The sequence below is a fragment of the Pygoscelis adeliae genome, unplaced genomic scaffold, assembly GCF_000699105.1.
Source record: "Pygoscelis adeliae isolate BGI_AS28 unplaced genomic scaffold, ASM69910v1 Scaffold248, whole genome shotgun sequence".
NCBI lineage: Eukaryota > Metazoa > Chordata > Aves > Sphenisciformes > Spheniscidae > Pygoscelis > Pygoscelis adeliae.
In genome coordinates this window covers 1,338,860-1,347,429 of record NW_008825302.1, presented here as the reverse complement: position 1 = coordinate 1,347,429, position 8,570 = coordinate 1,338,860, and positions in this window count along the sequence as shown.

The following is an 8,570-nucleotide window of genomic DNA, read 5'->3' as shown; positions in this document are numbered from 1 at the left end:
GGCACACCGGTGCTAACGTCGGCTCGGGCTGTGCGAGCGCCCGCTGACCCTTACCCAGACACGCTCCATTTCTGTGTGGAAAAAACATCCGAGGGCTTTTTCTGTCAAACCTGGGCACTCGGGCTGACAGCTGAGCCGAATTCTTTCCACCTTCACATCACGACCTATAACGAAGGACTCGCAGGTCAAATTATACCCCGTCCTTCATGTTGTGTAACAACGCCACCGACCTCGGGGAGCTCACAGAGGTGCCACCGAGAGTAAGGTGGGACAAAATCCAGCTTGTTTTTGCTCTCCCTCTAATCAGACGTTCGCTCTGGAGAGCAAACAAGGCAGCAGATACTTGTTTGTGACACCAAAGTAAAAAATCAGCATGTCTCAGTCTAAATATATGCGGGGAAGAGATTTGCTGACCAGCACGATACTATTTTACATGGCGCTTTCCAAAGTACAGCTGTACAGTCAGGCTACTTTTCTGAATATGGAAGGCAGTGCCCAGGATGCAGGAAAAGAGGAAAAAAAAAAAGTAAAAGATAAAAAAAAAAAAGAAAGGCAAAAATTCCTCCATTTATTTGAAGAAAGAGTAAATCCGTGGTCTCATTCTGGCAGTCTGGTTAATGCATGGCAACGACGGACGTTACAGAAGCAGGCGTGGGTCTTTGTGGCACGAGCTGTCAGGTGGAACTTGAGTTCCTGTAATCTGCTTTTAATCGCGTGGAAAAAACAATTTCTGTGCTATGAAAGAAAGAGCAGAATGTTGAGAATAATTAAGGAAAGCATTATTAAAAAAAAAAAAATCAAATTTTTGGCTTTATACAGAACACCAAGAAAAGCAAGAGCAGGGGATAGCGATCCTTGTATCTGTAAATTAAAGTAAAATTGTTTCTGAGCAACCCGTGACTCTTAAGAAGAGCTTGTCAGGACTGAGCAACGTGTCCAAGGCAAGGTCTAATAAAATGGATGAAAAAATCAGGTTTTTGATAAATTTATTCTGAGATACAGGAGCATTGGATTCTGATCTGCCGTATTCCCATGACTGCGTGAGCCGCACGACTGCAATCGTTTGAGGAGCACGTCTCTGGGCCCGTGCTCTGAATTCGGGTTAACACGGCGCTGTATCAGTAACTCCTCCGTGTGTGCGTGTGTAGCCATTTGCCGACAGAGCTGCGTCGGGCATCTGCACAGCGGCAGAGCGGGGACAAAGCTGGTCATTAAGCTCCAACGATGGCCTTGTTCGGGTGGAAGCGCACCAGGGTGGTGGGGCAGTTTCAGCCTAAGAGGACTCGCTCTGCCAGTTTTCCTGTGGGGATGAGGGGGAAGTGGAAGAGGGAAAGCCCCGGCGCCAACCAACTGGAGATAGCTCCACGTTGTGCAACAGGGCAAGAATTAATTGGGGTTGATGTCATCCTCGCCATATTGAAGCAAAAGTAATCGTGTGTTTAACGAAAAAACCAAACCCTGGAAAGCTTGTATCGCAGGTCCCAAGACCCGCACTTCCCCAAAAGCTGTGGGCATCCGAGTCACCGTGTCCGCTCTGCAAAGGGGGCGAGAGGCTGCCCCGATGAGCCAGGGATGCGCCGGGACGCAGCCCCAACCCAAACCATCACCCCTGAGCTGGGACCTCTCCCGAAACTCGGCGATCATTTTGAGCCCACGTTTTCCATACGTTCGTCGCGTGATGTACCCAATTCCTCTTCCAACAGGTATTTTCCAGCAGAGGCACACGGAGAGGGCAAGGGGGCCGGGCGGGCGGCATGGGGGGGACCCCCCCAGGTAGCCGTGCCGCCGGCCCCGGAGCCTGCCCAGCCCCACGGAAGGATTTGCTCACTAATCCCCTCCAACCTCTCCTCCCACACGGGCAGGTCTGCCTGCAGCTCACACTGCTGTGGACCAGCACCCCAAAGCGCCTGGGGAGGATGTTAGGACTGACACAGTATAGAAATATTTCCCAGTTAGAAGAAGATTCAATTTTTTTCTCCCCAAATCTTTTCTATATAATAAAGTGATTTATTTCTAAGCCTGTTTCCATTTTCTGCAATGTTTTTAGGCCTCAAACAGCCCAGTCGGATGGCAACCGTCCTGTCAGCTTGTCCCTTATTTCAGGGCTCCCCCTTGGTGTTAAGCACCCACGGGCCGAGGATAAAAGCGACCGGCTGCGGGTCCCTCCCAGACAGGCTCCTCCGTACCCACAGGCGAGGACGCTGCCCCCGGTCGCACCGCGGATCCAGCAGATGGGTGGAAAAAAGAAAAATAAGAGACAGGCAGTGGCAAAACGACACCATCTCTGGGATTTGCTATGGAGCAAATCCTCCGGCAGCTCCGTGGGTACCCATTTCCCAAACTTGGGATGCCTTCCCAAAATCCCCAGCCTAACATAGTCTGCTCACTAAACCCCTCATCTTAGGATTTACGGTCGTTTATTTGGCTCTTTGGATAGGGATCGGGGGTTACTCAATGGCCAGTAACGAGTTACAGCACAAGAAAAGCAGGGGCAGATACATTTCAAATGCTCCTGCTGGAAGAATAATTATTGAAGGTGCAGCTGGTAGGGGTAAGATATAAATAAACATTCTTCTTAGGGCAGGGATGACTGCACTTGAAGTATGAAAACGTTTATTCTTCCTTCAAAGAAATATTTTGTAGCCAAAACGGGGTGACACCAGGTTTGATGATTTTTTTTTAAAGATCTGGGAAAAAACTGAGCAGATTCAGAAGGATTCTTACCCCTGCCCAATAACAGAGGCCCAAACTCTGCCGCCACCCAGACAGAAGCAGCCGGTCCTTACCCAGCTCTGCTACAGCACCTAAAATAACGAGGTTAGGAGCGAGGGGGGCTCAAAACACCACTAGTTGTAAATAAGGGAAAAAAAAAATATCGATGCAAAGCCCCCACACCCTGGGGTGAAGGAGGAGGTGCCGCCTGCTGTAGGACCACACGGCACGTGGAGCAGCAAAACCCGCGTGGCTGTCCCGGGGCTGCTCCTCGCACGGCCACAGCTCACGAGGACGTGGCACGGGGCTGTCGGCACAGGCGGCACCGCTGCGCTGGGGCGACGGGGCACCCAGAGAGAGCACAGAGCTCACTCGGGACCCACGCTCCCAAGCACGGGATTCAGCAACCCAATTTTTCTTTCCTGTGGCTTTGTTCGTTCGATAAAGATTTGGAGCCGAGGAAGGAGGAGGAAAAGCAGGTGTGGGCAGTGAGAGGGCTGCCAGCTGCCGTGCCTGGATTTTGTGACTCACGGCTGCAGCTCACCTTCTCCTGCTGCTTTCGCACAGCACCCGGGCTGCGCTGCTTCAGTTGACACGTCCTACATGATAAAGCAGGACATGATTTTGTGGTCTAAAGATTAGAGAGCCAGAAGATCCCATTCCAAAGCGTGGTTTAACGTCTGACCCTCTCCGCCCCACAGGATCACCGCTTTCCTTCACGCTCCTCCACAGACCCTCGCCTTCCGCTCGCAGACCGCTGCTCATGCAGGTCAGACAAGTTGCACCGCTCCTCAGGTCTCCCAAAAAACACAGAAACCGTTTCTCCGGGGTAAGAAAACAGCACATAGTTGCTCTTTTCATACACAGGCAGGTGAAGCCAGTAATATACCACCACCACCCCCAGTACAGCAGGACCTGGTCTTGAATATGGAATAAAATTTCCTGTCACATGAAAACTACAAAAAAAAAAAAAAAAGTCAGCTCATACAATTCAGAAGGGTATTTGCAAACTGGGTGTAGTTCAGAGAGTGTCAGCTTTGGATTATTAAGAAAACAACCCCAAATTTTAATAAATTATATTTGAAACCGGCTGGTTGCCCAGAGCTGCCCGGTCCCAGGGCTACCGCGTACCGTAGCGCCCCTTTAACTGAGGTTTTTGACACCGTTTCTCTTTGTTCAAACAATTGCTTGCAGTGCTGGGGTGGGAACTGCGCTGCCCTGCGCAGCACCTCCCAGGCCGGAGTCACCCGCGGCCCCTTGCGTGAGCCTGGCACAGGGAAACGGGCGGCTCAGCATCCCCCAGCCCCGCCGCACGCATCCTTCCCTGCCAGAAACCCCGCTGGCCTCGGGGGGGACGGACACCCCCTGGCAGACAGGCACCCCTCACCGCTGGGCGATCCTCGGCCCCCACTCCAGCTTCTCCCAGCCCAGCTTCTCTCCTGACCTACCTGCAGCATTCACAGACACCCTGGGGTGATTGGAATGCTGTTTCGAAGCTCTGGTGCCCCAAGATAAAAAAAACCCACGCCTGCTGCACCCCTCTGATCATTTATTTTCTGCCTTGGAGATCTGCAATAGATTTGTTTCTGTACTCACTGGCAGATACTCTCTGTAGACACGCTACCAGGTTATTCCAGCAATGTCTTTATTTCCTCTTGACGCCTTCAGCGTGTTTTGGACACTTAAGAAATTAAAACGTATTTTCATCTTGTGCTGGATGGAGAGAACAAAAACCAGCACCAAAATCCCCGCTTTAACCTCAGAGCCAGCCTTGCTCCGCAGCCTTCCCAGGGCTCTCACCTGTATTTTCAGGTGGGACAAAAACGTTTCTCCATCCCTCGCCTGGCACATCACCCTCCGTTTTGCGGTCACTTCACCATTTGGAAACAGAACCAAACCTTTACTGCCGCTCAGCCTGGGGGTGTCGGTGCCGGGGCGGGTTGCAACACAGCCCTGTCGAGCACTAAACACGGCGGTGCCGTCGCTATCAGCCGACCACAAACCCTAAGGACTTCTCTTGGTCTCAGCTTGTTTCGGCTCCGCCGAAACTCGACCATATTCCCCGCCGGTGCAATGAATTCTCCTTGCTGGAACGGCGGAGCTGCCGGACCATCAGGAAGGCGAGTAGTGGCTCGCTGCGCTCCCAGCTTCGGTTTAGGCTTGTGCAATTACGTGGTTGTTGCCCTCGAGACCTGGATCGTATATAGTGAATATGCTGCAAAGCTCAGTCCTCAGTATTTAATTAAATTTACAGACCCATTGGCGAGACAGAAGAGTTGCCAACGGACTGCTTGGAAGCAGACAACATACCTAGAACAAGCTTTTGACTGTAAGAGCAGGACAGTAGCTCCTAAGTGTGGAAGCGGGCCGTGCTGGCTTTCCATCCTGCACGGGAGGAGGTGACATTTGGGAAGCTGGTGTCCTGCCAACTGTAAGACAACCTCGTGAAGCCAATAATCGATTGGGAGATGACAATAAAGCTACAAACAGACGTGCTTCACAATGCAGCACCCTTGAGGCGCATCCACCTCCCTAAGCAAAACAGCGAGGGACTACGAGTAGCTCAGTTACCCCGTTAGTAAGAACCTGAGAACAAAAGCGATTCACACGCACGGTCTTTATTCCCAGCACCAGGGCAGCGAGGGATTAAACCACCCGTTGGTTTTGCAAGTGAAAGGAAAGCCCTTTTGTTGGTCTTAATCGGAATTTCTTTCCAGGTTGTTTTTCACCACGTATTACAACTGTGCGGACTTTGGGAAGGATTAGTGCCCTGGGGTTCTCCCCGGACCCTGCTGTCCCAGCTGGTGCCCAGCAGACCGCGTTTCTGCCCCATGCAGTGCAGCCCGGGCTGCAGGAGCCTGCTTGGGAGCCCCCCGAGCTACCGCAACGCAGAGCCCTGAAGGCCCCCCCATCCCCTCTTTGGCCAGAAACCAAAGGAAATGCAGCTTTTTGCAGACGGAACCTTAGGAATAGCAGTTCTTCCTGAGTTTCAGGTGTACTTTTATGTATTTACGGCAGCTCTTTGATTTCCCTGGTATCCCTTTGTCTTCCCTTGTACCGCGGGGGATGAGACGGTGGGTGATGTGGCAGAGGGGCACCTCTCGAACCACAGCGCATCAGTGGCACATGCCGAGGTCTCTGCCCACGGGGCGAGAGGATCTCCACCTCAGCAAGGAAAAGGGCAGGAGAATAATTTTCATTTAACTTAAATTATCCTCAGCTACGCTCACAGCAGAGGAGCTTGCCCTGGTACCATCTCCACTCACCTCCCACGTGTATCAGCCTTTCGAACTCAGCCCCTGCGTTCCCCAAGAATAAGCTCCGATATACTCGAGATAAATGAGATGTTACACGAAAACTAACGAGCCATCAGAGCAGCCCCGTGGGATCTGCCCTTCTCACACGGAGCATCCCCCGATGCGCTGGAGTGGCTCAGAGCCACTGCCGGGGTGCAGCTCCCGATAATCCTCGCACCATTGCCACATGCAGCACGTTCCCCCTCGGAGCCCTCCTGACACCCCCGGGACACTCCTCCCGGAGCTGCTCCAGCAAACGAGCGTGACCCAGGCATTAAACCAAACCGGGCTGAAGCACAGCAAGACGCGTCTCAAGATAGAAACGCAACGGTGGGTCTACAGAAGGACGGTCCCCTATCCTCCCCGGCTTGCAGAGCACGTCTTTGCCATCCCTAAATGCGCTCGGGAAAACTACACAGACTCTGGTCACACTCGGGATGCACAGAGGACACAGGGGGAGGTGCTTAAGATTCACTCAGTCGCGGATGCAACCAAAATCCATCCCGGCATAATAAAATAAGCAGGTTAAGTGCAGTCTAGAAGTCGGTGTGGCGAAGGGCAGAGCGGTGAGGAAGAGAGGGCACATCGGAGGTGTGACGGAACGGGGGAACGACGGCAGAAACCCCAGCACAGAGGTACGTGAGGTGTCCCAGCAGCGCGCAGCCCTGACGGCCCGCTGCCACCCATGACGTGGGTTTAAAGCATCCTCCCTTCCCTCCCCACCCTCCAGAAATATGTTCTTGGCTCCCAAGCGGCGCTTGAGCAAAGGCGGCTGACTTCAGCTTACGGCAACCGCTTGCTACATCTCTGACGCTCGTGTTTCACACGGAAAGTCCCCGTGCTTTATCTTGTATGCAAAGCATGAACATCGTCCTTTCGGCTGGTTACCTGCCGCGTTCCTCAGGCACTGAGTCAGTGGGAGCTTCCTTAGGCGTTCTTGGCAGGCGGTGTAGAAATGAGAGGTTTTTTTCTTAATGAAAACTGGCTCCAGGAGCGTGAGTGGTCCCTCTGCCCGTCCCCATCGCCTGCCCCCGTGGTGGGCTCCCATGGACAACTCCACAATACCTCTGTGTAGCTAAGCACTAAGCAAACCTTGCAAACAGCTATTTAAATAGATATGAAAAACCTTTCTTTAAACAGAGATGATCTCTAAGTAAACTTTTCCCATCTTGCTTGCTGACCCAAGTGGCTTCAATCCATCATTGTCCAACCAAAGCCACAGCGATGCCGATGTCCTGCAGCGCAAAGGGGTGACGAGGGCGGTGGAGAGAGCTGCAGAGCATGGACCCCCAGGGCAGCTGGTCTGTAGGGGCTCCAAATTTAGGGAGCAGCGTTTGGAAGCTCACGGTAGGTGCCGATATCCAAAAGCGTGTCTGGCTGGGGGGGGATGGCTGCATGGTGCTGGTGGACATGGGTTTGGGTCTGTCTTGGGCCAAACGGTCCTGGGAAAGCACCGAAACCTCCAACAGCACCCGAGAGCATCGCTCCCCGCTCCCTGGAGGCAGCATTTAGTTTGTGACCTGTAGGATGACATTTGTTTAGTAAAATGCTTTTTTCTAACATAACCACGGATGTTTCCAGGCGTCTGAACAGCTCTGGTTTCTCTGAGCACCAGCCAGGTCTCAGCCCAGAGGAGAAACCTGGGAGCCGCGGGAGCCACGTGCTGTGCTGAAGGGCAGATACCCACAAAATATCCAGCGAAAAGGGCTGCGGTGTCCCCTCCCCGCGCCCGGACGGAGGCACCACATCAGCAGGAGAAAAGCAAGAGGACGCAGGAGGGAGGCACCTCCACCTCAGCCAGGCACCAGCAGCGAGAGCGCGGCTGGGGACCCCGCGATCGTGCGGCTGGGGACACCACGACCACCACTGGGGACGTCTGCGACCAGGCAAAGCCGCCCGGTGTTCCTGAACGACAGCATCCAGCTACAGCAGCGCTCACAGATGAGCCCGGCCATCCCTCCCCTCTTCTCTTCTGCCACATATTTCCTCTATATTTTCCATTTTCCTCACTAGGAAAATATTTTTTTCGCACACTTTCAGCTTTCAGGCAAGTTGCCTGCCTCCATCCCCTCCTGTCCGCAAATAATACAAACTTCTCTGCTATTTTGGGTAAGTTTAGACATGACTATGCAGAACCGCCCCGCTGGGGGTAACCCCGAGGTCTGTACTCCGCATGTCCTTCCCGCACATCGGTCCACCAAGTCAGTGTCCTCCCGTGCAACCCCCAAACCATCCCAAAACCATCCACGGCCTCGAAGCGTGCGAGACGCAGGCTGTGCCCTGCGCAGCCTTGGCCGGATCCTGCGCCCGGCCCCTCATAGCGCGAAAGGCTTGAGCAGGCGTGCAGCCAGGGGAGAGACTCGCGGCGCAACCTGATCCCCGGGGAAGGACCAAAGGAGCTGGTTTGTTTAGTCTAGGGAAGCGAAGATGGAAAGGAGACGTGACGGAGCTTTTACGTGGCTGCACGCGGGGAGAAGTGCTCAAGCAAGAGGCACGGGCACGAGGTTACACACGTGGCAAGTGCAGTTCCTTTTACCAAATCAGATGGGTAAACAACCTTCG